At 49.6% G+C, this 26,047-nt stretch overlaps 1 protein-coding gene across 1 annotated transcript in view; it reads right to left on the bottom strand.

Moving 5' to 3' along the window:
- LOC149352602 (uncharacterized) overlaps positions 1-26,047 on the bottom strand; it is a 390,194-nt gene that overhangs the window by 334,145 nt on the left and 30,002 nt on the right. The gene's annotated exons all lie outside the window — the stretch shown is intronic.

Genomic DNA, 26,047 nt, shown 5'->3' with positions numbered 1-26,047 from the left:
GTAACTTTGTATAATTATTTTGTGGTTGTGATTTTCTAACTTTTGAATTGTAATTCCTGTAATTGTTTAAATTTATGTGGTTATAATTTTGCAATTTGTAATTTTTATGTAATTTTGCCTTTACGTTTGATTTTTATGTGTTACAAAGTGTTACAGTTGTGTTAAAAAATAGGTTCTGTTCATGCTTCCTTTATTTCTTTAGTGTTACTGCTGGTTTTTTCTTTCTTTTTTTTTAAGCTTTGGTGGTATGCTGTTATGCTGTCTGCATATTTATTTCCTGACAACTTCTGTCTCTTTTCGGGGAGGCGAGAGCCCGTCAAGCTAGATCCCTATAGCTTTTTCTCTCTGCCTCCCTCATCCTTGTGATGGAAAATAAAGGCATTATTATTATTACATTATACATTCATGCGTGGTGCCTTGTTCCTCAGCCCCAATTTCTTACTTTTATTGCCTACCGCCTTCTTCCTATATAGGCTCTTTCCGTAATCCTCTCACTGCACACATGGTGGCCTGTAGGTGTAGGTGCTTTCAGAGAGACCCACGAGCATGGCCCATTGACAGAATAGAGAATGCGGCCATGAGCATACCAGCCAAGTTTCACGGTACGTAATGCTTAGAGTGCGAAGTGAACTCTACTTTATTTCTTGCAGTGCGCTGTTGCATCTGTAGCACTGCCAGCGTTGCCGTCATAGAGCCACCGTTGCGACATCAGTCACCGCAGCACTGCTCGAGCAACAGCAGGCTTATGACTGGCAACGGGTGAGCAGACGGGGCTATGGTAGACATGGCATCACTCCTGGAGCCACAAGAGTAGGAGTAAGGGAGGTCAAATTAGAAGTTAAGTGAACCGGCAAAAGCCAATTACTGTGTCTTTCATTTAACTGCTTTTACAGCACGTACAGGAATGACTTTTTGAGGCCAAAACCTTACTAGGCTCATTACGAGCAAAGCCGGCGGGCTCTGTATAGGTGTACGGTTTAGAGTATCTATAGTGTACGGAGATCGTACAAAAAAAAAAAAAACTGGCTGGCAATTTAGCATTGCTAAAGACGGAATATTCTGCGCAAGCACGGTTTTTCGCAGGCGGACACCACTGCCACGTACAGCCTTTTTCAGAAGTTTAGAGCTCAGGGGGGTTCCTTCTAGGCCGTGTAGTTGGGCTCACGTATCGAGTACGACGTTAGGTCTGATTAGACGCATTGCTCCTAAAACAGGCGGCGTCCGCTCTTATGTTGCACGGCAGTTGGTGCGGGCGGTTGTGCAACCGCGCTTCGTTTACCAAGCCCAATTCCAGCATTTGACGAGGGCTCAGTGGGATCGCCTTGAAGCCGTTAATCAAGAGGCAATGAGGGTCGCCACTTGCCTTCCCCGCATCACCCCGATCGTGGCACTCCAAAAGCATGCGCAGCTGAATACCCTAGATGGGCTGGTGCAGCAACGTCGTGATGCTCGCCGGCTTAGGTCTAACCTTACACAAGCAACATGTGCACTCAGGGCATATGCTTCATCGCACTCCATTCTACAGCCGCCTCCGCCAGTTCTCCCTCCCTGGCGTTTTGTTCAGCTAAGCGGCAACAAACCAACTGATCTACGTCGGCCATCATCTACCCTCGCGGCGTCGTCGTTTCGCGAACGAATTACAGAACAAGACGCCCACCTGCCGCATGGCTCCATCGTTTTATACGTTGACGCAAGCATTCAGGCCTGCGCAACGACGACTGCAATTCACTGCCCTTGCAAGCCTGCCCTGAACAAAACGTCCAGGTTTCGCCTCCCAGAACCTCCTCCCTCCTTCTGTGCGGAGATGCTTGCCGTTAAAGAGGCACTTCGCTCTGTGGCCGCCGTTCCACTGCTACCTATAGCTCACACTGTCATTCGCACCGATGCCCTTCACGTCACACGCCTACTACGAAGCGTTAGACGCACCACAGAAATTTGCCAGGACATCCATCGTCTCGCGGCACGCATCCCGCAGCCAGTCCGTATTCAGTGGGCCCCACGAGACCTCCCGAGCTCGCAAAGCCGTGCAGATTCTGCGACCCGCCTAGCGACCCCAACCTCGTCTTTGCCTCCAGTCCTAAACCTGGATGACACCACCCTCCCTATAACAAGAAGCCGCCGCGGTGGCTCAGCGGTTATGGTGCTCGGCTGCTGACCCAAAAGACGCGGGTTCGATCCCGGCCGCGGCGGCTAGAATTTCTTTGGAGGAGAAATTCTAGAGGCCCGTGTACTGTGCGATGTCAGTGCACGTTAAAGAACCCCAGGTGGTCGAAATTTCCGGAGCCCTCCACTACGGCGTCTCTCATAGCCTTAGTCGCTTTGGGACGTTAAACCCCATAAACCAAACCAAACCCTATAACAAGAAAGGAACACCTCCGGCGCCGCACACGTGCTCTAATCCCTCCGTTATCCTAGTTCACTGTACCTCCGTGTGCGGTAACCCTTCCCCGCGGTCTTACCCGTGCAGAGGAGGTTGCGCTTCGGAGGATCCGGGTCGGGGTTGCCCTAACCCCAGCCGTGACACGAAAGTGGCCGCAATTCGAAGGTGTATATCCCCGCCCCGGGTGTCCAGTCTGCAAGAACCGAAATCTTGAGGCCGACAATCACCACCTGCTGTGGGTTTGCCCGGCGCTGAAGCCGACAAGAATTCGGCACCTGGCGGCAGCGGGTCTCTCGCCGAACAATCCTGCATCATACACCGCTTGGACACAGGAACCACATCATCATTCACTCCTCGACTTCATTAGATCAGGGAACCTTTTCTCATTTATTTAGGCATCCTCATCTATCATTACATGCTGTTTTATGTCCCGAGGCAATCAACATCGCTTTAAAAAAATGCTTGCAATGCATGCGTATTTTTGTTTGCAATTAATGCTGGGGCATCTGCCATCATCTGCTTCGCTTTCACATGTCAAACTGTATCAGCGCTCATCACCTAGAAAACAAGCGCAAATTCGCATTTTCTGTTTGCCCCCTTGAGAGCAATACCAGGCACGCTCTTTTACGCGTGCAGTACCTCCGAGTCGTACTCAGTGAAAACGAGGGACGTTTTGAGTTCAGCAAAAATATGTAAGGAAAACTATGGGGAAAATCAATCGCTCGCGTAAGACTGTACTCTTTCATATGATATGACAGCGGTAACAATCTCGCGCACTGTCATTCGGCCGTCCTCCAGAACGACGGCGCGGAGTTCTTCCACGATGTCCGGTGGGATGAGCAGCGTGATGGACGTAAAGAGCATGCTCCGTTTTGGATGCTTCATGTGATATGCACGGACGTCCACTCCTTTTAAAAGAAATCTTACGCCGCTGCAGGGAGCTGCTCTGTCCATTTTCGCGACAAGTGCTAAGTCATCCGGTTCAAACATACATCGGACGGGAAAAACGAAGCGCTTCTCGCTAATAGCCTGTCTGAGCCAGGTTAAAGGGTGATGCTTGCAAGTCATGACGCCACCATGCGAATGGCGGCGCTATCTCCTAAAAATTCAACAAGCTTATCACGTAACCCTCGCGATGTGGCCAAAGCGGCAATCACCCCAAACACCAGAAAAGAGGGCACAACGTTCCTGCATAGGTGTCCTACATACGCGGTCAGGCTGTGCCACGCTGAATACCCGCCGCAGTGCCAAAGGGATGTAATGCTAGCCACAGGTTGAATTTCCTTCTTCCTTCTTTCCACGTCCGCTCGCTCGCACGACAGGGAGGGCGGTCGAAAGGGTGGAGCGGACATGCTGTAACGCTGGTAGGCGACGCCGCCCGGCGGTGGCCGCCAAAGCGAATAAAGTGCAGGGGACAGGGGCCCCGCCATAGCACCGTTGTTGTCGCAGCAGCGTCATTCCCGAGGGCGACCGGAACCGGAAGCGACGGGCTTCCGCTTCCGGAACAACTGAAACGCACGCACCGCACACATGCAAGGCGAGACCTCGCGTGCGCTCACGACGCTTGAATAGCGAAACAGGCGGCAGCAGATGCCCGCCGCACGCCAGAGGCGGAGTCCGCACGGGGAGACGCGGTGGTGGTGGCAGCGCGTTTTCACGAACAGCGCGGTCACACGCCTTCGTTTCTTTTTATTTCCACGACCCTCGTTGCCGCGCGCTTGCTCTTACTTGCAGACCGCCGCTGCGAGCGATTCTGTCCCGTCGCGACCCTGAAGTCGTGTGTCGCCGCGGGTTCAGTCGTTCGCGAAACTGTCAGCAGGACAGCGCACGCCCGCCCAACAACAGTGGGTCCATTAGAGGGGGAATCCGTTATTTCGGATCATCCAGCAGACTCCAGAGCGGCACGCCACGGAGGCGAGCCAAGGGCAGAGACCGCCTTGGGTCGTTTAACGACAACCAAGGCCAGAAGACTGCGGACGCTTAGCTTTGTGCCAAGGTCGAGAGCCGCATCACGCGAAGAGGACGTTCGTATGAGACGCAGGCGCGGAAGATTTTACGCTCCGGGCGTTTCGCACTGTCAACCATGCTGGCCACCGAAGACCGGCGTATGAGAGATATGGCATGAACGACGATGCACCATTGAGAAACGAACGGGGCATGAAACGAAGTTCAGCGCTGAAGCCCGGAGCCTCGGACGACGGGCTAAATACGACGCAGCTGGCTTTAAACGCGAATTTGAGATTGCTGCCCACACGGTAACTGAGCAGCGTGATTATTACAAAAGCACCAGGAGATCGTGTCCACATCGCTTCAAATGACGTAATTGGTCACTCCTTATGACAAAATGGCGTCCAGTAACGTACAATCGGAGTACAAGCGATGTGCAAGCGATGTCAAGGGTTTCGTGGTCAGTCAAAACAAGACGTTTAAGCTCCAAGACGTGAAGCCTCTGGTTTGGCAAGGCATCATGCAAGTGACTGCTGAGAAATGGAAGAATTACGTGCAGCATATTATTAGTGAGGAGGATATGATGAGGAAACTGGACCACATCATCGACGGTGTTGTTGACCGAGGGCCGGCTATTGTTGTCGACCTGGAGGACGACACAACCAGCAGTGCTGAATGGAGTTGTGATGAGGACGATGAGATGAGCCCCATTAACGTGCCAACGTGGGCGCAAAAGTCGGGACCATTCAGTATTTTCGCAGTGAGAGTAACGAAATTGAGAACGACATTGTCTCTCATGTCAGCGCAGACGCCGTAGTGGACGGCTCCGGATTAATTTTGACCGCTTGTGCGTTGACTTTCGCGCAGCGCATGGGCTTGTTTTGCACCGCCATCGACATTCGGCTGCCCGGGCCTGCACTCGACCCAGTTTAATAGTGTAGTGACCACGCTGGAATAAATAAATTGATGTACACCTGACAGGAACATTGAAAATAACTGTGACATGACAACAGAGGAACTGATACGAACAGGTGGCGACAAAAAAAAAAAAAAAGTGGGGCCAGTCCCTTCGGAACGGGCGTCCGCCTGTCCGAAAACAAACAGATGAAAGAATAAAAAGATATCAAGCGCCACCTACTAGAGGTAGAAAGAAGCTAACTGCTAGTACGCCTTCTTTCACATGTATGGAACCACCTGTCAATAATTGGCAGGGCGACAGGCACGTAGGAACACACGAATGTAGTGCGCGCCATCCTGATTGGACGAGAGAGCTCTACCTTTCGTAGTGCTGCAAACATCTTGTGAGACCGAGTATAGGCGCACAGCTGCCACGACTACCAAATATTAGAGCCCTTAAGTCAGACTTGAATCTGCTCAAATATCACCTCGAGCCACCATCGACTACGGTTGCCGCTCACGCGTCGTGGAGACTTTTTTCTCCCACAGTATTTAGTAACCTCTTTTAAATAAAGGCATCATGTGCTTAATTATTCCTTGTAAATAGGCTCACGCGCTGTGATTTTCAGTCCCTTCCGTAACTCAGCCTTGTACTTTTGATCGGCTGGCAATCGCCACTGCGACAACTTGCAAGTGATAATGCTCCTAGCATCCACTGAAGCGTATCCCGTATGATAGGACACCCCCAGCGCTAAGCACTGATACGGAGGGCAGAACATATTTACGCACTGGCCAGTACACTGCGTTCCGAAAAAAAGTACGTTACAAACCTCCCGAAAGGAAAGGAAAACGAGAAAGGGGGTAGAAGACCAAAACAGCCGCTCTAAACACACGGACTGTCATCGCGAAAGTGTCGAGTCCCACTTCCAAACCAGCGGGGCCTCGCAGCACAGGCGGCTGCGCCGAACACGTCACGCGCCTGTCAGCCACCGCCCGCAGGCACCGGACGACCACGAACAGCGAAGCCGAATGCGCACGTCAAAGTTCCGCAGCCCGCGGTGAGAAGCTGGAGCATGCGGAAGCTCGCCCGTCGCGACGCTAGCGACGCCGGCAGACCGGGCCAGCGGGAACTCCAGGAGGGGCCCGCCGAGGGGGCCGGAAGCGCCTCTGGCAGCGCGGGCTCGACAACACGCGCCGCACGCGCGGGGCTGCAGCGCGCAAAAAGAATGCGCGACGCCCGGGCGACGACAGCGGCGAAGGTCGCACCTCACGAGCCGAGGACGGCGCGGAGGGGCGCATGTGTGCCACCACGCGCGCACCCGCTGCTGTGGCACACATGCGTCCCGGCCGCCGATAACCGTACGGGCTGCGCCGCGGGGAGCACCATGGAAGCGGCGATCGAGGCAGCAAAGCAACCGAAAGCGCAACCGAGACGTCACCTTGCTAATTGAAGACGCCACCCGACTGTGCCTTCACTAATTTGCGCACCCAGCACCACGAGACTGCAAGAAAGCCGCGCGCAGTGGTCCCCAGGCTTCTCCTGCCCACACGTCACACGTGGGGCTTCAGACAGGCCCCTTCCACGCTATGCCTTGTCCCTGCGTATCAGGCTGTCTCTCTACCTGCCAGACTGTGTATACGTGCGCCAGGGCGCAAGTGCGTGCATATTTGGTTTATTGGGGTTTAACGTCCCAAAGCGACTCAGGCTATGAGGGACGCCGCAGTGAAGGGCTCCGGGAATTTCGACCACCTGGGGTTCCTTAACGTGCACTGACATCGCACAGCACACTGGCCTCTAGAATTTCGATGAAGGCGAAATTCGGCTGCCGCGGCCGGGATCGAACCCGCGTCTTTCGGGTCAGCAGCCGAGCGCCGTAACCACTCAGCCACCGCGGCGGGGCAGTGCGTGCATACGCTTCGCACCTAATTAGTACATCGCTCACCTTGATGATGAACAATTTCGGCGCAGCGTTTGCAGAGCGAAAAATGACCATTCTATTGCGATTCATTATATTCCGCTTCAAACCGCCATTGTTATATCATACGCGCTGTGAAGACAGCTGCGTAAGAGGCGCGAACAAGAAAAGATTGTGTGAAGCACTGCTGGGACTTACGTAACAGCCCGGCAGAGACCGCGTCCCTTATGTTCGTAAGGTGAAAGCGCGATGCTGACTACGAAAGATAAAATGTCCTGCAGGGAAAGCGCTCTTTTCCCTTGACGAGCACTGCGGAAAAAAATGAAGGTCAATTTGCATAGCTCGGCCAAATGCGAATTAGGTGTTTTTCACTTCGGTTCCGGTGTTCGGATCCACTGTTTACGGATGGAAGTAGTTCGGATAGCGATAATGGGTTAATGTCCATACATTTTATTTATTATTTATTTATTTTGAACATACTGCAGGCTGAGCGCCCAAGCAGGAGTGGCATATGTTTACATAAAATTAAATAAAAAAATAAAAAAGCATGACAGCACAAGTTACAAAACACATCATTCTCTACATTACATTCATGAATCCCTGGGAGTCCTCATAGCACTCATGGTGCAGTGGTGCAGCGGTTAAGCGACATACCAAGTGTTTCAGGGAAGCCGATCACTATATTTTTAAAAATAGGGTTTTTGAATTAAAGGGAAGCCTTCTGTGGCAGTAATACCAGCGTTGGCAAACGTCAAAAAACAGGGGAATCATGTTAACTAGTAAAGTGATTAATTAAATTTTAATAGTTACTTTGTAACTATTACCGATGGGCACCTACCTGGTTGCAATTCGAGATTTGTAACCGGCGTTAGTAATAGCCATATCAGCTTTTAGAATTTCGAAAACGCTATTACCCTCGGCGCTCACAACTGCCGACTAATTTGCACGGCACGGTGATCCGCAGCATAAACTAAATCGTGGCACTCGCTTCTGAGCGAAATTCGACGTTCAGGAATTTGGCTGGTGGCTGCTTCCCAGCTGTTGTTGCCAGCGGCGTCAGTTCAGAACGTTCAGTTCAGGGCGCCAGTGGTGCAGGAAAATGCACCACTGATCCTTTGGGACACCTTGCAGATGATATTTTTTAGTTGTTTCGAACAAAATCTATTTACTTATGCATTACTTTTAGATTAATCAAAAGCTTTCGACACCGTTAGTCGAGATATTTTACTTCGAAAACTGTTTATGCTCGGTTTTCGAGGGCAAATTTATTCTCTGCTTAATAATTATCTGTCGGGGAGGGGGACACAAGTATACTGGATATAGGCAGTCAGGTAAATCATTAATCAATACGTGGTGTTAAAGATGGGGCTTCTATCCCACCGCTGCCACCAGTGTTGAGAACGGGCCTCACAAGCCCACCGCTGGAACCAGTGTTAAAGATGGGGCTTCTATCCCACCGCTGGAACCAGAGTTGAAGACGGAGGGGTCCTGGAGATGACTAACTCGTTTAGCCTCGCAGGTACCGGCTCCGAATGACGATGTCGGACTGCGTTATCGAGGAAACTGTACAGGAGGGTTTATTCTACATATTTACAGATGAGAATCGAATGCAATGCAATGCGAATGCTCCGATCACAAACAACGTCCCGTTAAATACGGTTTGCGTTCCCCAAATCCCTGGCTGGGGAACTTAGTTCGAATAACGTTGTCCAATCGGATGGGCCAGTTGATGATGCTGGCGGTACCACCCACGGCAGGGCGGTGCTGATGCCCTCTCGCTCTCTCACAGCTCGGGGGATGAGAAGGGGAAGACAGTCAACAAACACAGATGCGTCACCTTGACCACTGCCGCAAGTTTTCTGTGCGTTGCCTCCGTGGGAAAGCAGAATCCCGCAGTCTCCTCGCAGGTGGTTGAACCTTCTCGAACTCCCCCGCCGGATGGCCGAAGCACGAGATCCCTTCGACACAGCGTCTTTCAATTAGCAGCCTCGCTCAGCGTGACCTTGCGTAGCATCATCCAGTCCGGTGACCCGAAGGTCGACTCGGCCAACGTATACCGCTGCTTCCGCCGTGCTGCTGTGCAAGCTCTCGCCGCATCTTTGCCCAACGACGACACTCGTTTGACAGTAATTTCTCCCAGGCCCGTGGGAGACAGCGTCCTTCGATCGGTTCGGAGGTTCGGTGATTTGGAGTGCAACAGCCCCGGCCGTCGTCGTCTATGCTTCTGCCGCCGGCGCCAGGCCTCGACATATCCCTTGCTTTGCGATGAGTCACACCCGGCTCCAGGACCACGTTGTCCACTCTTAACAGCTCGTCCGCGGCCCGAAAAATCTCGAATGGCCAGCGTTCACGACCGCTGGGCAGGAAGAGATGAGGCCGGAGTCGGGTGGAAGGGCCGGTTTCCAGAAATGGCATCCAAGCTCGAACATTCAACAAAGAATGGCATCAGTGGACTGTTCCACGAGACAGGGCACTGACCCACAAGCAAGCGCTCGGAATCTGCCAAAGACCCACCAGGCTTCCCACAATGACAACAAATGTTTACTAAAACTTGATTGAATTTTGGCGTAATTTTGGTGCCGAGAAAGCGCAAAATATCCCCTTTGAAATCGCCAAAGACGGACTGCTTGGACCAAGGTTAAAAACAATAACCCACACACAGTAGGTGGTCCTACCAAGTACTCCTGTCTACAACAATCGGCTGAATCCATCAGCATTTCCGTGCGGTTTTCCGTTCCTGAAACGCATCGGGAAATTGTTTTTGGAGAGCAGGACTCCGTCTAAGCAAGCGACCATCTTTGGGGGGACAAAACTGTCATAAGCATGTTTGAGACGATGATCAGTCTCAAATATGAACTTTGCGCCGTTCAAGTAGCTCTGGTAACCCGACAACATCTGTGCCGTCTAAACCAAACGCGCGCTCTTTGTCTGAAGCGCTGAACGCTTCTTCTCTACAGGTCAGCCTGCGGCTGACGTACTGAACATGGTGCTCTTCGTGGCCGTCGCCAACTTGACTTAAAATAGCACCCAGTCCTCTATCACTGGCGTCACACTGAACTTCTTTACTGAAATAAGAGGCCTGAAGCAAAGGTTGGGACACGAGCGCTTCCTTCAGACGAGTTTTCTCTTCGGTCATTTCAGTGTATGTCAGTGAGGCTCCCTTTCGTAAGGTGTCAGTCAATCAAGGGATCTACGCTCCGTCTACGCGACGTTAAGCGTAGCTCTACTCGAGCTGCACTCCTGTGAGTGCCCTTATCTCTTGGTAGCATGGGAAATCGACACCTGTGATTTCTAACTCAGTGACACCATAGCCTTTCTAACTGTGACGCCATAGCCCTTGTCTAAGGTAAGGAAAAAAAAACAGTAACCTCCGATCAACTTGTTTTAATTGAAAAGTAGCCTTTCCCTGCCTGATTTCACAAACACACAAAAAAAAAAGGAATAAAAAAAAACAGCTACTTCAAATCGCCACGCGGGGGGAAAGCTGACTCCCCGCCGCCGAGTTGAAAGGATTAGTCTTTCAGACGCGCCCTCCGCGGTCGCGCTTTGACTGATTGTACTGCGGTCAACTCGTGACAAAAGGCTGCAGAAAAAAACGATCCCCGACTCTCACTGTCGTTTCCGCGCCCCTTCGAGGCTCTCCGAAAACCTTGGTCGTGCCTACAATGTCGATAACCGACTCTGGCTCTGGACGAGGAGCAGTGACCAGCGCGAGAAGGTACCTCTTTCTCTCGCCCCAAGCAGGAAGCTCGGCTACCCTTTCGGCATGCGCGCTTCCTAGAATGCGGTGCCAAATGTGAAGGACGATTCCTTTTCAAGTGCGCCCGCCGAACACGCCTGCATGTGTCGTCTCGGTTGTTCGACGCCTGCGTTCGCATGCGCTGAGTGCCGCGCAACCTTGCGGTTTCTGATCTCTTGGGCCGCTTTGCCTTTTTCCTAACTGGCTTTTTGTCCGGACGGCGCGGTCTAGTCTTTCTTGCAGGCCGATGCCCCTTTATGCACTTCGCGCCAGTTTTGCTTGGAAGACGCGTTCTTCCCTTTTCATTACTGCAGTCAGCCTTCGAACGAGCTGCACGCGTCGCGAGATCAACTGCAGCTGCAAGTTTACGAGGCGCAACGCGGGAAGGCTTCGCCTTTCCTTCCACCGCATTTCTTTTTTTCGCACCTGTCCGCGCAACCGAATTTCGGGCTTTGAATTTGATTCGTTTTTTCTTGGTTCTTGCCCTTGTTCTTTTTCTGCGCCTAGACTGTGTCGCGTGCGTCTCCTGATGACAACTAGCTATCTCTAGTTTTTCCGTCGCACCTCGGAAATTTTCATGAAATTCCAAACTGGCCTCTGTGCCTTCGCAGCAGAGTGCCAGCTCCACGCAGCTGACAGACGGACATGAAACTGCCCCTGAGATCCCTGGCTCATTCCTTAGGGAGTTGTCCTCTACCGCGTGCCTGTCGCTTTGCGCTCTATTCTCTGCATTGCAGTGCTCAGCCACAACTGAGCCCGCCTGGCTGTCGCTCTGCGCGCCATTCTCTACATTGCAGTGCCCAGCTACAACTGAGCCCGCCTGGCTGTCGCTCTGCGCGCCATTCTCTGTACTGCAGTGCTCAGCTACAACTGAGCCCGCTGCTTGGCTGTCGCTCTGCGCGCCATTCTCTCTACTGCAGTGCTCAGCTACAACTGAGCCCGCTTGGCTCTTATGGCTATCCTTTTCCTCGGCAGCCTCGCACTCTTCTTGTGCCAGTATTACCAAGGTAGCCTCTCCGGAGCCTTTGCCACTGAAGCCACTGTGACATTCCAATTCGCTCTTACCGCGGTTGTTACTCTCAAAAGGGGTTTCCGCTGTTTCAATTTCGAAACCTTTCCCGATAGGTAAACCTCCCTTTTCGCGGTCCTGCCGGTTTGACGCCTGTATCGTCTCTACTGAAAGGGTCGCGCTCGTAACAGTCCCGACAAAGTTGTCCGTTGCCACTCCTGCCTCACCTGGAGGAGAATCCTCGCACTCGTGTCGTTGAGACGCTATCTCGGAATGCTCTTTCTTAGCATTACGTCCAACTACACTGGACACGGTCTCGGATTCTGCGGCATTCCTTGGACTACCGCACCGGTTGAACGCGTTCTCTGCCACTTCCCTCGTGGTGTCGCGATTTACCAACTCGCCTACGGTCACAGACTTTGCGGGTCTTGCCTGCGGACCTATTTCATAAGCATCGCTTGCTCTTTCAGGAGTTCCGGCTCTCACAATACCGCCTTTTTTTCGCAGTTCGTTTTCAAGCTGTATACGCTTTAGTTTCCTTATTTCATCTTCAACCTTCCACTGTTGCCGTTGCCGTTCCCGTTCCTTCTCTTTTTCGCACTCCCGATCAGCTTGCTCCTTACGTGCTTTTTTCTCCCGATCGGCTTTCTCTTTAGCCTCCTGGTCGGCTTTCTCTTTAGCCTCCTGGTCGGCTTTCTCTTTAGCCTCCTGGTCGGCTTTTACTTTGCGGGCTTTTTCCCCTAGTACCAAATTCCACGTATCTACCAGCAACTGATCGTTATGCTTGACTTGTTTAAGAATGAATTCGCCCAATTCAATTTTGGTTAGTTTGCTAGGCACTTCAACCGACAGTTCCTCGCATATCAACAGCAAGTCCGACTTGTACAATCTCATTAGGTCCATGACAACGCTTTCTCCGCTTTGGCTATGCTAACACAACAATGCCTTGAGAATAACCCCTCTCAAACGACAAAGCCCTGATTCCCAGTGAAGATTATTCTCTGAATCTTAAAGCCTGGCGAATCCCATAGCAAAAGCCAAAACGCTCACCCGTGGAGAAAGTACGATGTCGCACGGTCCATCCCAGCTGCTGCCAACCAGTGTTAAAGATGGGGCTTCTATCCCACCGCTGCCACCAGTGTTAAAGATGGGGCTTCTATCCCACCGCTGCCACCAGTGTTGAGAACGGGCCTCACAAGCCCACCGCTGGAACCAGTGTTAAAGATGGGGCTTCTATCCCACCGCTGGAACCAGAGTTGAAGACGGAGGGGTCCTGGAGATGACTAACTCGTTTAGCCTCGCAGGTACCGGCTCCGAATGACGATGTCGGACTGCGTTATCGAGGAAACTGTACAGGAGGGTTTATTCTACATATTTACAGATGAGAATCGAATGCAATGCAATGCGAATGCTCCGATCACAAACAACGTCCCGTTAAATACGGTTTGCGTTCCCCAAATCCCTGGCTGGGGAACTTAGTTCGAATAACGTTGTCCAATCGGATGGGCCAGTTGATGATGCTGGCGGTACCACCCACGGCAGGGCGGTGCTGATGCCCTCTCGCTCTCTCACAGCTCGGGGGATGAGAAGGGGAAGACAGTCAACAAACACAGATGCGTCACCTTGACCACTGCCGCAAGTTTTCTGTGCGTTGCCTCCGTGGGAAAGCAGAATCCCGCAGTCTCCTCGCAGGTGGTTGAACCTTCTCGAACTCCCCCGCCGGATGGCCGAAGCACGAGATCCCTTCGACACAGCGTCTTTCAATTAGCAGCCTCGCTCAGCGTGACCTTGCGTAGCATCATCCAGTCCGGTGACCCGAAGGTCGACTCGGCCAACGTATACCGCTGCTTCCGCCGTGCTGCTGTGCAAGCTCTCGCCGCATCTTTGCCCAACGACGACACTCGTTTGACAGTAATTTCTCCCAGGCCCGTGGGAGACAGCGTCCTTCGATCGGTTCGGAGGTTCGGTGATTTGGAGTGCAACAGCCCCGGCCGTCGTCGTCTATGCTTCTGCCGCCGGCGCCAGGCCTCGACATATCCCTTGCTTTGCGATGAGTCACACCCGGCTCCAGGACCACGTTGTCCACTCTTAACAGTGGTATCTAAAAGCAGGGGCGCCGCAGGGTTCCATCTTTTCTCTTCGTTTTAACTTGTACATGAACGACTTCTGTTCAACTGCCACAAAATGCCGAGTCTTCGAAATACGCTGATGACACCGTTTTGCTGACGAAACACGTGTGCTACAAGACAGTGGTAAATTTATGGCGGGCAAACGAATGCTCCGCAATGAAATGGTTCGACGATAACTGCTAGACGGTAAACGGAAATAAGACCAAAATAGTATGCTCTAGAAATTCCCTAAAGACTACGGAGTGCGGCCGGGATTATATTTAACGTGAAATCTTTAGCTCCAATGCAGAATAAAAAAAAAATACCAAGTGTCTAAAGATACGTCCGACAGACCCAGTCGATTCTCATTAAAGGTATGGCGGACGTCGCTGTAGGCACATGGCTATAGCCACGTCCAAAATACGCCCATCATACTGCTTCAGTTACTTTAGAGGAGCTGTAAACATAAGTTCGGTGGCCCATTCTTACATCTCCGCACTCACACAAATGACACAGATCGACGTCTTCACGCGGGTTTGTCCGCGGCAAGCACTGTTGTTCCTTGCATGCAAGCGACTGCGGCAGGCGACGCGACGTACAGTCCTTGTCAAAAGTTTAGAGCCCAGGGGGTTTCACTTCCAAGCTTTATATTGGGACTCCAGGAGCATTCATGGAAGTCCTACTATTGCAGGAGGCAGTACCAGAAATCTTCTCATGTCCAGGAAATTTGGAGCGCTAGAGATCCATTAAGAACGACACAGTGTGGCTCAAAAGAAAACCCCCTGGGCTCCAAACTTTTGACAAAGGCTGTACATAATTACGTTCGTACGTACGCTCGGTGCATTCGCTTCGCACTCAGTAAAGTCTCGCAATCTGTTACCTCGATGTGCTCGTGATTTAAGCAGGCTATCACAAGCATTTGCGCCGTCTGCGGTTGTGCTCCAACCTCTGAAGCTCAGAGATATGTGCAGTATGGGGACCGAGCGGCCATACCCGCCACAGCACGTACGCAACTCACCGTGCAGAACAAACACCCGTCCGTATACAATCCGTAAGGAATATTATGCTAATTCTTCAATGCCCGCAAAGAGAGCAAATATGAAGTTCATTAAACAAATTTTTATTCTACGTCACACACGCGCAAAACGCTTGTCGAACCTATTTGAAGCTGCTACAGCGGCCACAGGCATATCTCGCACTGCAAAGCACCCATCCGTAATACGTAAGAAATATCACACTAGCTCATATTTATTGGGCGACAGAATGATCATTATAAATGCTGCTTTCCAATGGCAAAAGCAATACTTTGTGGAATTCATTTGACGTCTACGGTGGCACAGCGGAGACCAGGCCGACGCGCCAGCCAAGGAGAAGACGGGCTCCACCACAATACACGGAGGAGAAGCCGCGAAGCCAGAAGCATGTACGCGCCACTTCCGAGCAAACACCGACGTTTTTTTTTTTTTTTTTAGGTGGGGCGGGGGGGGGGGGGGGGGGGAGACGAGGAAAGCGCCCTGTTCGCAGCTTAACAAATACGTCAAAATTCGAGCACATCGAGTTTAAACCCCCGCGGTTTCGAGCTTAGCGTGAGTTAATAACGAGCAGAACGAGATGACCGATTACTATAGACTGTTTAGTAAGCCGGAATGCGAAGGCACCGAGCGAGTACACATCTCTGCTGGCGTACGTCGCGATGCTGCCGCCGCCCCCTTGCATGCGCGAGCGACTACGGTGCTCGCCGCGCACAACTGGGCGTACACATACGAATATGCCAATCTGCGCGATATTTGGGAGCACTGGAACCGTGGTTTGCAGTGCTTTTAGTCGCGACGATCGAGCGGACGACGTAACTTCGTCGTCGCCGCATCGATCGAGCGACAGCCGGACATATAAGAATGGCCGAATTTCTCAAATTGAAACGCCTCAAAAGTCGCGAATGTGCCGTTCAACTTCCAAGCACTTCGCGGAGACGAGCGAACTGCTTGTGCTGCTATACGCGCATGACGTACCATGTCTTCGGCAGTTCGGTTGCAGCTTGCGAACTGCAAAATATTAGTTTTGGCTATTTCCATACAAACATGACGCGCACATATGAGATTTTCTGCTGTGTTCCGAAGTCCGTTCCACGAACGTTGAGGCTTTCCTTATGGCGGGCCGTTTTGTCCAGTCGAAGTTGACAGCGTGCCCCACCTAGATCTGCTCGTACGTGTATGGCGACGGCTGAGCGGGGGGGGGGGGTTTGAGCGGGGGCCGTTCGGTCATCGCCTCCATAATTCGGCTCACGTTAACCTCGAACCCGCGGTGGTTTAAACTCCATGTAGGCGAGCTTTCGTGAGAACACAAAGCTGCGGGCTCGGCGCTTGCCTAGTCACCTAAACTTCCATTAATTTGGCCCGGAACCGGATCGTTCATGCTTCCGGCTTTGCGGCTGCTCTCTGGTGTATTGCGGTGGAGCAGGTCTTAACCTCAGCAGGGTAGCCGGCCTGGTCGTCGCAGATAGATTCGACATGCGTTTGGCACGGGTGTGAAGTAGAATAAAAAAAATAATAATGAACTTCCTATTTGCTCTGTTTGCGGGCATTGAAGAGCTAGCTTAACATGCACGTATGGACAAGGTGCTTAGTCTGCACGGTGAGATGCGCGTACGAGCGCTCGATCCTCGGTACGCATCCCTGCGCTTCAGAGGTCGGTGCACAATCGCAGACAGCACAACTGCTTGATATAGCTTACTTAAATTACGCGCACATCGAGGTGACAGATTACAAGACTGTTCGCTGAGTGCATGCAAGCGAAGGCGTTGCGTCGTCTGCCGCAGTCGCTTGCGTGTGTACAACGAACAGCGATGATCGCTGCATGCGCTCAGCCCAGCGTGAAGAGGTCGACCTGTTTCATTTGTAGAAGTGTGGAGATGTAAGAATGGGCGATCGATCTTATGTTTGCAGCTCCTCGAAAAGTAACAGCAAGCAGCATGACGGGAATACTTTCGACGTGGCTACAATCGTGGGCCTACAGCGACGTCCACCGTACCTTTAATAAGAATCGACTGGGTCCGTTCGACGTACAGAGGGCAAATCACATGCCCAGAACAACCAAACTCTATGTTCCGGAGTTCCCGAAGCCGCTGCAACCAAGAAGGCAAAAAATGACGATGAAATTCTATGAGTTTAACAGCCCATGTTTACATCCAGACCATTTTTAACCAAATCTAATCTGTAGTTATCGCGTGTTACGCCCAAAACACGCCCAGAGCGTGTTCTAGACATGCGTTTTGCCCTCTGTACATACATTTAGCCACAGCAACAAAAATATCGCGCAGGTTCTGGCTAGCAGTTTGCTGCGGTATGAAATTACAGTCTTTGCAAACGTTCTTTTCTCGTTGGAGGGGACAACCATAGGTTACTAAAAAGTGTGTTTAAGAGCACTGCTTATAATTCTACAGCCCTTGGCGATAGTATTTTTAGTTTTTAGGTTTGCTGTCTCTTGAATTACTTTTTTAAGCAAACGGTTTGATTTTCTGAATTACTTTTTTAAGCAAACGGTTCGGTTTATGGGGGTTCGATCTCGGCCGCGACCGCCGCGGCCGAGATCGAACCCGCTTTTTTCGGGTCAGCAGCCGAGCACCATAACCACTGAGCCACCGCGGCCGCGCTTTTTAAGCACACAGTTAATTTAAGACATTTTTGTAACTCAGAACTTAAAAAGAGATACGTGGCTCCCAAAGTGCTACGCAGCACACAACGCTATGTTGTACCGCGCAGCTCTACCAGGTATGGCCAAGCGAGGTGTGCGTATACATGCTGAAAATTTTCAATAGCCTTCCGGATGAGATCCCCTCAGCAGACTCTAAATATGAGCTGAAAAAGTATAGTCATTTGGATTTTTTTTTTCGTCTGTCTTTTTTATCTTTGCGGTTAGATGTTAGTCATTCCGCGCAATTATGAGAATTGCTTTTTTTTTCTCTAGCCCTTAAGAACGTGCACTGAGTGTGAATATTAATTACCTAAAGTGCATTTTGTGCTTGTGTCTTTCGCAGTCTTGTGCTTATGATACTTCCCGTACATCAAATGATTGTATTGGTCCCCTGTATTGTTTTGGGGTTTTTGCACGTGTTCATTTCTTGCGGCCAATTTAACTGCCATTTTTTTTTCTAATATTTTTCTCTGTGTTTTCTTGAAAACGAATCTTTCAATTACGTTTTTTTTCCTTCTGGTTTTCTCTACGTCGTTTCGCCGATTTTGCCAGGCGTAGTCCCTCAAGCCATTTTTGGCTTTGACAGGCCTGTAACTGAAAATGTAATATGGAAACTGGCTATTATTATTATTATTATTATTATTATTATACGAATTTCTGCCGACCTTCTTCCTCACCACTGTTTATCCGAGTAGCCAAAGAGTGCGTCCGCCATGCTTTCGCGCACGGCATGCCGAAGAGCCCCAGAAGGCACTCCGCGGGGAGAAAAACGAGCACAACGGGGGGAAAACAACAACGCTGTCGCACGACGGCCGCTCGAGGAAGGAAGCCGTCGCCATCGGTCGGCGCGGGGAAGACAACGCGCGCATCAGCAGCCGCCAGCGAGCAGGGCTCCTCCTCGGAGAAACAAAACAGAGCGCGGCGGCCAGCGCAAGTAACGAGACGAGCAAGCGACGAGAGCAAGGTGGGCGGGGGAGGGGAAGGTATATACGCACGCGGCGGCAGTGGTACCAGCGTTCCCGCCCCTTGTTTTTGACCGGTGCTGCCGCCGTGCGGGTGCTTCCCCCTGTCGATGGCGGAACCCTCGGCGGTCGGTCACGCTCCATTTAGCGGAACAACCTCGATCGTCGTCGCACTCGCGCGCCTTCGCCTCAGCCTCGCGAGACAGCCAGAACCCGAGAGCAATTAGGTTTACACGAAGCGCGGCTTGTAAGCGCGCTCTCGCGACGACTTTCGCGCGCATACGGGCCGAGCTGCACCGCGCAGGAACCCGCATAACGCAGCGGGAGACAAAAACTTCACGTTTCATTAGCCGCGCCGTATACGCGTTCGCGCATTCGCGAGCGCCGCGTGCACACCGCGACCTTCCGTACACGAAGTGCGCCTTTCGCTGGCAGCCGCGGCAGTCTTTAAAATGGAAGGGAAACGAAACCCGGCGGGCTCGGCGCAGTAACTCGTTTGTTAATTTATTATTTATTTATTTATTTGGTCATACTGTTAACCCTCAAATGAGGGTCGTTACAGGGAGGGAACAAAAACAAATACATAAATGAGCAATCATGAGTCAGAGTTCAAAATTTGTGCACCATTTCTCAAAAATATATCAACACCTAGCTCAAATTGTTGCACGTTCATACTCTCCACAACATCACTTGGCAATTTGTTCCACATTTCAATTACATCAGGGAAGAAAGAATACCGGTACACATCCGTACGTGTGTTAATAGGCTGTAGTACCCTGCTGTGGTTTTTCCGGGAACCACGTTTTAGAGGCGCTTTCACATAATGTTCTTTATTTATTTTTAATGTCCCTTGCATTATCTGGAAAAAAAGTTTGAGTCTATGTTTTATTCTTCTAATTTCCAGCGTTTCCAATTCACACTGCTGCATCATCTTTGTAACCGAGTCAGTACGGCGATACTTTGAACATATAAAACGTGCTGAAATCCGCTGTACTCTTTCTACCTTCTTTTTTAAGCATTTTTGGTGAGGGCTCCACACAGCATTCGCATATTCCAGAACTGGTCGTATAAACGTTTTGTAGGCGACTAACTTAATTTCTCTAGTTGCGTTTGGAAGTTTTCTCCTAAGAAAGCAAAGCTTCTGGTACGCTTTTGAATAGATATTCTCAATATGAATACGCCAGTCTAGATTATGCGCCACTGTCACCCCTAAGTACCGGAAACTCTGCACCTCGACCAAGGTATTTTCTCCAATATTATATTCAAATCTGATAACGTTCTGTTTTTTAGTTACGTGAGTGTATGTAGATTTATTGTAGTTAATTACCATGCCCCATCTTTGGCACCACGAGTTTAATGATTGTAGGCATTTATTTAGTTTGATCTGATCTTCAGTGCAGGCTACACGCGTGTAAATTAGGCAATCATCGGCGAATAGTTTAATTTTTACAGGTGGGTTAATATTAGACGGAATATCATTAATATACAATAAAAACAAAAGTGGGCCTAAAACAGACCCCTGCGGCACCCCAGACACAACTTCACACTTCCCCGACTCACTTTTCCCGATTCTGACCCTTTGATAACGGTTTTTTAAATATGCCTGAATCCACAATACTACATTTTCACTAATTCCTAGGCTCCTCAATTTGGAAAGTAGTTTATGATGTGCAACTTTATCGAATGCCTTCGCAAAGTCGATACATACAACATCTACCTGTTGGCATTCATCTGTAGCTGTACAAAGGTCATGTACAGTTTCGATTAGCTGTGTCACCGTCGAAAGGCCAGATCGGAAACCGTGCTGAACTGGGCATAATAAATCGTTTTTTTCTAAAAAATACAGAATATGTTTTGCTATTGCATGCTCTAGGACTTTACAGCACACAGAAGTGAGCGAGACCGGTCTGTAGTTGTTTACACATAGCCTATTGCCACTTTTAAATATCGGAACAACGGTGGCATCGCGCCAGTCCTGAGGTACTGAATGATCCCGCAAAGATTTTTCGAATAAAAGCTGCAAATAATACGACATCCATTCAGCGTACCGTTGAAGAAATACCGTTGGTATTTCATCTGGGCCACACGATTTTTTTGCATCCAACCTAAGCAAATGCTGGAACACGCCCTCCCTTGTAATGCGTAGGTCTTCCATTGGGTATTGTATTGCGCAGACTAAAGGATCACCGTCACTGTCACATCTATCCTTCGTGAAAACTGATTGGAAAAAATGATTAAATACGTTTGCAATATCTTTCTTTTCTGTCACGACTGCGTCGCCATCCACTATCTGTTCTATTTCATTCTTTCTATCTGCGAAATATCGCCAAAACTTTTGTGGCGAGCTTTTAAGGAAGTTTGTAAGCGTTTTATTGAAGAACGTTTTCTTCGACTCCACCAATGCAGATTTTAGCATTTGTTTGGTTATTGAAAGTTCTGTTGCCCTGCTTTTTTTCTTCCTTAACCTTTTTATCTTACGCTTAAGGTGTATGATGCTCCTAGTTATCCATGGATTTTTTTGCTGTGATTTCCTTATACGTGTGGGGACAAAATGATCTATGCAATATTTGATTATGCCTTTAAGTCGGTCCCATAGTTCTTCTACACTTTCGCGGTTGGATGCTATTTCAAATTCATTAAAGCTTTCTTCCAGAACGTCTAGGATGGACGTGTCATTCGCACGGCCATAATCCTTAACATGCATCACGACATATGGTTTCTTACAGATTCTTGTGTGCAGCGGTACATTCAAGCAAACCATCTTATGATCTGATAAACCATTCTCAACCGATACAGTATAGTCTGGTATTCTACCGGATATGAAAACCAAGTCCAACAATGACTGGGACTTTGGTGTAACTCTTGTGAAGTCTTTAACTATTTGCTTAAGATTATGTGAAAACATGATCTGCATCATTTTATTGGCGCTCCTTATTTCTGCATTACCCGTTGATAGACTTTCCCAGTTAATATGCGGCAAATTAAAGTCACCAGCCATTATTAGTCTTGTGTTTTCATTTACATGGGAGTTAAGAAATACATTCAAGCCATCCAAAAATTCTGGCGGAGTGGCTGGTGGTCTGTACACAGTCCCTAACATATACCACATGTTTGCACAGCTGATCTTGCACCAGACCGTTTCAGAGACATTGCAATCAAGGGCGACTGCGTTTATAGTGCTTTTCACAATAATAGCCACGCCACCACCTCTGGAATCTCTGTCGCATCTAAACACCTTGTAGTCAGGAGGAAAAATACTACTGTCATTAATTGCGCTATGTAACCATGTCTCAGTCAACATCAATACATCAGGGCTCTCAGAAATTAGTAGATACTCTAAATCAGTTACTTTATTTGCTATACTGCGGGCGTTTACAAGTAGAATTCTGAGCTATGACCGAGAAGAATCGCTTTCCGTGTCAGAAACCTTGTCTGAAGTTTGCAACTGAAGCAATGTAGGGCTAGCAGTCTTTCCCCTCTTTTTGAATCGAGGAACCTTAACTTGCTCAGTACGGTACAGACACCGTTCATTCTTTTCACGATCCCAGACGTAGATATGATTGTTTATCTTAAGCTTGTCATGTACCAGTTGCACCTTGTTGCCGTTTGCTCGTTCCTTTTCACTGCTTTGCCATAGTTTCTTTCGTAATTCAACAGTTTCTTTAGCGTAGTCTTGACTAATGCTTATCGAGCTGCCTTTCAGCTTGCCGCAGTTCTGCATCACAGACTGTTTTTCTCGCGAATCATAAAAATGCATGATTACCGGCCGATTACTACCCTCTTTTTTCTTCCCAATACGATGAATTTTGTCGATCGTGTTCACTTCTACTCCCAAGGTTCCTTTAAATACATTATCAATAACAGCTTGTTTCAGGTCGCGGTCTGATTCACCCTTGTCCTCATCGATACCAAAAACTAAGAGATTATTGGATCGGCTTCTATTTTCATACTCTACCAACTTATCCGCCTGATGAATACTAACAATCTCGCGTTTATTCCAAGACGGTGAAATGGCGACCGCCGCAATAGCCTGCGTATCATAGAATGCGCGGCTTTGTATCCGGCAATGGGGTGCAATGTGCTTGGGAAGTTAATCCAGATTCTTTCCATATTCGGAACTCCTCGGAGTACTCAGTAAGCCCGTAGGCGCTACCAACAATGCTCATTAGTACCTAAAGGACTGAACCAAGCACGTATCTGGCAACATGAAAACATCGCATAACTCCTTCTAAAGTATGCATCGACAAGCGATGCATACTTTGCACTTTTGCGGCCATAAAGTGTTTTGCTCATCTATTACCTTAACTGCCCACTTAAGACACTGACGCCTCTGTAGCACCTGCCCTGTCCGGTAAAGATGTTGACACTGCCTCAGCCTTCCCAGCTCCTCTGGCGGCGCACTGTTATTGGCTCTCGGTGGCCATGTGACAGCTGTGACGTCTTCAGAGTCTCGACCAATCAGGGAATTCCCTGATATCTGGCGGATGCGTTTTGGTGTGGCGACAGCTCCAATGTTATCGCATTAAAATAAACGAACTGCAACTTTCCATCCTCTCCCAGGCGAAGAAATAATAGCTGTGCTACCCAACTCGCTCAGGAGGCCCACCCATAAGGCCCTTAATCACATGACTGCGAATGACGCACTCGACCGCTTAGCTCAGCGGTCAGAAGGTGACCACGTGATTCCGAAATGTGGCGTCCTTGCTTTTGCATTTACGACACACTACCACGAGGTCGACGTAAAGGGCAGAAAATTTCCGTAATACGGTTGTCGTTGCAGGAGAGGAGAAAAAAGCCTAATCTCCTCCTGCACCACTAAGCTCTCAATTCGTTAAAATCTCATGCGTGGGCTTCAGATAATCCGTGCGCAAGACTGGGCCTTCCGTCTCCTCCCCTAGCAGCACTGCGTCTCCCTCGTCGCCCGAAGCGGACGCACAATAGAGAGTTTTAGTATAGCGTACGTAGACATACGCAAAGGCATAGCGTACGCTATAAAATAGCGTCAGTCGTACTGCGCATGCGCCAAACGCTATTTCATACCGATGGCTTACGTACGTTCGCGTTACGTACGCTATTTTTCGAATTCAGCGTGCGTGCTCTTGCGTACGCCAGGAAAAATAGCGTTGTCAACATGGCGGCGCCCATGTCGCCCGCTTCGGAGAAAAGATGTCATGTTGTTGGGTTTTTAGGCACATTCATTGCCCTTAAATGGAACGTGTGATATTCGCTTTGCCTCCTCTCGCCGACAGCAGAACGAATGAGTGAAAAACTTGCCATATTTTGGATTCTGTGTAACGATTCTGCCGTTCCTAACCCTATCAAAACACCGCCGACTGTGGATTGGCTTGATTTGGATTCTTATCGCAAGGCCTTGCCAAAAGTAGCCGTTTCGGCCGTTTCGGTATAGTGCCTAGAATATACTATAGTTTCGGCTGTAGGGCAGTAGGTGTCCGAGAGAACAGTAGTACATGCCATGACGTTCTTAAAAAACCTTGCTCGGTTCGGTTACCTAAAAAAAATAAAAAGAAAGCTAGGCCCTGCCTCGCCTGCGCAGTGCGCGACTCATCGGGGACGCCATGCAACCATGGAGGCATGCAACCGGCTATCTACGTGATACGACTTGGATCAGCTTGGCCAGTGCCTTGGCTAACCGCGAAAAATAAGACAAAATGTTTTTACATTATAACACCAGATGGCGCCACTGCGGCCTTAGCTATCGTTGCGTTCGGGCGGTTGTACTATAGTCGGATACAACTTAAGTCTGCAGTGAAGCTCCGCCCATATTCAGCCTTCGCGCACAGAATTCCTCCACGACGAAAAAATAGCCCGCTGCTTAAACGTTTCTTGTTACCTAAACAAGAAGCTTATCACAAGAAAAAAAATTACGAGCTCTAGAATTTTGATACATGAATTGTTTGATATAGACAAACATTAAAAAGCTGATTTCGTTTACAGTTGCGATTCGCCAGCGGAGTAATACAGGACGCCGCGGACCGCGGCCCAGTGTTAGCAACTGCTGTTTTTTTAAGTTGTATCCTACTATAGGGTCCCTAGTTGTACGGTAAACTAAAAGTGCTCTTGCGACTTCAACAGTAACCTCCCGCTAAATGCTTGCGTATAGCGTACGTAAGCGCTCATACGCTATACTAAAACTCTCTAATGACTTCACGCTTTTGTTGTACCTCAAAACGGCACCCTTGTGCGCCGAAACGAGCAGCAGGACCACGCTGCGGATTTAATTGTGCGCGAAGTGCAAACGCACCTATGCATGGTGTACAACCCCTCCCGAAAAGCATGGCGGCGCGGTTCGAAGCCACAGGCACTCGGAACGGACCGATGCCCCTTTTAGCACTTTACGGTCAAGTAGCTGCGAATAGTCTTTCGATTTGCCTCACTTTGCTTCGGTGACAAACACCAGCGACAACTTGCGGTTGTTTTCGAAAGTTTCCCGAATATCGCCGTCTAAGACACCCTTCCCGCTTTTATGAAAACGTTTGATTCAGGACGCCACGAGAGGTTAAGCTTAGCGACGTCATTACAAGTGCCTGATCAAGGAACCGAACAGCCGCGCTCAGATGTCGCTTTGTTTGTGCTGATCAAGGAATCAAACAGCCGAGCTAAGACGTCGCTTTGTTTGCTGCGCAGAGCGCCCCTTTATTGTAAACACAAAGGCGTAAAATAAATGCGAGAGGAAGCTCGCACCGAACCAGAGGTTATCGCAGGCAAAAACCAATTGAAAATAAAAGGGGGCAAACGCCCAGCATAATTTTTAAGAAAAAACAATAAAAAAAAAAGAACGCCATAAATGACAGGCTGGCAAAGGCGGTTCATAGGGCAAAAAGGCCTTAAAGGGGCTGTGAAACACTGCTTGGGGGGATACCGGCTATACTTCAGGTGGATTCTTTATGTCACACAGATGCTGACTGAAAAAGAATTACAGGAATCGATGCACAGGAACGGGAGTTATATGATGAAGAAATTTCAAAATACAAGCAAACAAAACGCTGCCCTCAACTCGATTTTGGCGGGGCTTCCCACTCCTATTTCGCTCTCCCAATGACGGCACCTGGCGCAACCAATCAAAACAGCCTGCCAGAGCACGTCGCGGAAGTTTGCACTCCACGGTTGCCTGCTCTCTGTAACTCGTTCTTGCTGTAACTGGCAGCGTCGTTTCCATGCCAGAGCCCTTGGTGGTGTATTTTTAATTTACTTGCTTTGCAGGGCTTTTATCAAAGACGAACAAGTTGTTTTTATTGATGTAATATAAAACGCAGACAGGTGACAAAATGTTTCTCTATTTATTCACACAATTTGCAGCATATTTACTGTTTGTACAATCATCAAGCTCGCGCCAGGTGATGTCATATCCGCTGCTGAAACCAGCCACTGTGTGGGGACA

Source organism: Amblyomma mixtum, chromosome 3 (assembly GCF_055824585.1).
Source record: "Amblyomma mixtum isolate Tamu chromosome 3, ASM5582458v1, whole genome shotgun sequence".
Lineage (NCBI taxonomy): Eukaryota > Metazoa > Arthropoda > Arachnida > Ixodida > Ixodidae > Amblyomma > Amblyomma mixtum.
This window is presented reverse-complemented; position numbering and strand designations above follow the sequence as displayed.